Genomic DNA, 3855 nt, shown 5'->3' with positions numbered 1-3855 from the left:
TTGTTATGCACACACACACAAACTCCGAGGCTATGCCTTATCATTCAAAGAAAACTTTTCACAAATTAGATTGCTTTTTATTTTCGGGAAATTTCTTAAGAATTCCCACCTGTTGTTTTCACTCCTAAACCTTCAGGCTAGGTTATGTGGCATGTCCCTATGATAAATGAAAGGGGAAGAGAAACTGTGAGTTGGGCACTGGCAAAACGGTTCCAAGAACCAAAGGTAAGATGATATTCCTTACCTGCGTGACAACCTGACCACAGTACTCAACCCTATGGACCCGAGCGAGACCCATAAATGCTATATGACCGACACCTTAGGTTAATTTTAACCGAATTCACGGTGATTCGTGGCTAAACTCGGTTTTTCCGATTACTGTGTTCTGTTATTTAAATGGTTAGTTAGGTGAAAATTCCATGGAACCCATGGGCACTCCTACTATCCATTTCTTAACTTGTTTTCGTATTTTTGTTGGAGTAATCAAATGTGGTGATTCACAAGATACTCCGACTACCCAGATTTATTTCGATAGTTCGTTATATTAGTTTGGTCGGTTAAAACGCCGTGTAACGCTCATTGGGCCGACAAACTTCATTGCATTGTTAATTCGTTAATTAGTTGGGACAATCAAATTGTCATGTAACGCTCATGGGCTGTCCAACTCAGTTGTTTTACGTTTGTTCATTGGGCCATTCAAATTGCCATGGAAAGCTTATGGGAGGCCAACATCCACAATTTATATTTCGTTAGTTTATTGTAAACTTATAATCTAAATTTTAACTGACTTAACTCCTCGTGTAGTCATCACACGTTAATCTTATTGACTACATCATTTAACAACTATTTACGCATTGTACCCCCTCATCTTTTAAACTGTTACTTTTAATCCTCATGACGCAATTCCTCTTACTTCTTAAAGCAACGCTATTATAAGTTATCCACATAGTTAGACATTTTACTATTCTTATGATTCCTCACTTTATCCTTCATCTTGTAAATCCTCATTTTTGGTCCCTACAGAATGTCTCATTCAAGAAACCAACGTTATCCTCGACATCAATCGTTTGATTGTCACAACCATCTGCCTATATCGCCAAAAAGATAGCTGTTGCGATCCCTCAAATAGTGACCCGCATTCAGGAAATCAATGCAACCGATTCAACTTTTCCCACTAACCACTCTCCTAGTAACGACAAATCATTTACCTCCACTCATCCTCACCACAATAAACGTAAGAACCTTGCTGCAACAAATCCTACCCACCCGCAAGTCTCCTCAAACAAGAAACCTTACCTCGGTCCTTTTCCGTCATGCTCCATTTGTAACTATCATCACTCGGTTAGATCCTTATGCCGTCGCTGCATTCAATGTAACCGTTATGGTCATCTTGCTAACACATGTCGTGTCCCGCCTACTGCATATGCTGTTCTGCAACAACCTACCCCTCATGCTCAACTTGGTGTTCCTAACACACGTGCTTGCTACCATTGTGGAAACCCAAATCACCTTCGTAATGCGTGCCCTCAACTCACCCAATCCCATCAAGCCCAATCTATGACTATACCCTACTACTTGATCCATGCTCACCAGGCTCAAATCCATCAACCTCATGTCTCTCAAGCTCCTACCTTAAATCAAGGTCAACCTTACTTAACCCAACACTACCAAACCCCGCAACCACAAGCTCAAGTTTACCGGGCATATATCCACCAAACAACCTTCTTGCAAACTGTTCAATCTCACGTTATTCAAGCTACCCCAAATCAATCTACCTCGACTGCTACAACTCTTATGAATTCAACTCCTCATGGTGCTTCAAGTCACGTCAATTAAACTACTCAAGGACCCTGAAGACTTTTGCCGTTTTCTTTATCTGTCTTTATTATCTTGTCTTTTTCTTAATTATGATATTGTAACGCCTTTTTGTGGCCTTGAATTATTTCCGTATTTGAACTATTTATCTTCTATCTAATAAATAAAGTTTCTCTTGATTAAATAGATTGTTTATTGAAGCCAACTTCTATCTTATTTCTTTACCTTCATTAACCTTAACTATTTATAAACTACCACTTCTTCAACTTTAAATACTTATATCTTTACATTTAAAAGTCGCTTTAAAATTTCTTTGCTTTATTAAAATCCACTGCAAGTTTTAAAATTATTTTATACATTCTAGTGTTCTAAATTAAAACTCCTTAAAACTTTTGTTTCCTCAAAGTTATGTTTCAATCAAACGTTTTGAAAATCCACACGATGGGACGAATCATGTGGACCATCCGACGATAACAATAATTATGGTCCGGAACATAATTATCGAAGTCCTCACATGGAAATCATGAAGCGTAAAGTTGTGTGTCATAATATAGAATGGAAAGTAGTTGGGATAACTGTACAAATGTAGAAATGATAAGGACATGGTGGATACGCCGCTGGTACATCCTATATATAAGTGCCCTTATCGGATTTGCATTTGGTACGTTATTTTAACTATTCAAAGTTCGGTGTTATGATAAATTTTTAACTTTTATTTTTAAAATTTTCTTTTCCTCAAATTTAATGGTTTCGTTATAGCATCCTTTAATTTCGGGACGAAATTCCCTAAAGTAGGGGAGACTATAGAAACTCGAATTTTCCATGTTTAATTTTATTATCAAATACCCAACCCGCTTTCGTGTTCGGGTTATTTTTAAAAATAAAAATATCGCATTTATCAAAAAGATTAACTATTATATTTTATTATTTATCTAATTATATAATATATAAATATAACTCTCGTACCTTGGCAAAAACCACCCAAAACCAAACTTTAACCCAATTATGTTTCCACCTTCAATGTCCAGGGACTTAAATGCAAATATTATTTATTTATATATTATAATTCAATATCCATATCCTTTAACCCATACACCCATTTAACCTGACCCATATTTCAACCATTGACCCGTTTACATAGCTTGGACCTCAATTATCGGCTTTAACTTGGAAATTTAATCATGCTTTGTATTCATCTCGCAATTTTCGGCCTACCGACACTTGGAATTAGGAAAGTGGATTGTATTTGATACGAATTACTATTATAAACAAACAGACATTCATTCGTTTAACATTATACCTCTTCGGATTGTTATCATTCAATTAAAACCTAGTACAACATCCTTATAGCAGCGCCGACCTTACCTCCATGTCTAATTACGTTATCAAGATCTGTTGTATCGTGTTCTTATCCTTCTTCGGGCCGTCTGCAAGTGGGTCTAATTAACCAGTTCGTAATCAGCAAAAAGTTAATTAAGTGGTATGGTTATGTTCGCCGTGTTTCATTGATCAATAACCCTAACGTTGATTGGGTCAAAACTTAACGGATTGATCGATTGAACTTGTTAGGGTTTGATGTATGATCTGTTATGTTTGTCTGTTTGTTCTTATATTTTTGAATCTGGTCATAAACAACAGTAACACCCGGCCCAGTTGGCTGTGTGTGCTTGTCCCTCCTGAACCAGCCATAGGCGCGGTTTCGAGTCCCGGACATGGCATATTATTTTTCTTATTTTTGTTTTGATAGTTTTATGATTCAAAAGGGTTAATTAATTCAATATAGTTAATTTTAAATACTAATTAAACTTTATACTATTAGAACCGACATATAAATCGAATCTTTTCCGATCTTTGGTTACACGCCATATATATGTTTATATATATGTATATGTAATAGATATTTTTTTAAATTGATAAAAGTTTTAATATATATATATATATATATATATATATATATATATATGTAAAGGAGTTTTTATCTAATATGATCTTGTTAATTAATATATTTATAAAATAGTGTAAGTTTTTATAAAATTTCAT

Source organism: Bidens hawaiensis, unplaced genomic scaffold (assembly GCF_021521415.1).
Source record: "Bidens hawaiensis isolate Kalapana, Puna unplaced genomic scaffold, B.hawaiensis_p1.1 tig00029874_1, whole genome shotgun sequence".
In the NCBI taxonomy this organism is placed as follows: domain Eukaryota; kingdom Viridiplantae; phylum Streptophyta; class Magnoliopsida; order Asterales; family Asteraceae; genus Bidens; species Bidens hawaiensis.
This window is presented reverse-complemented; position numbering follows the sequence as displayed.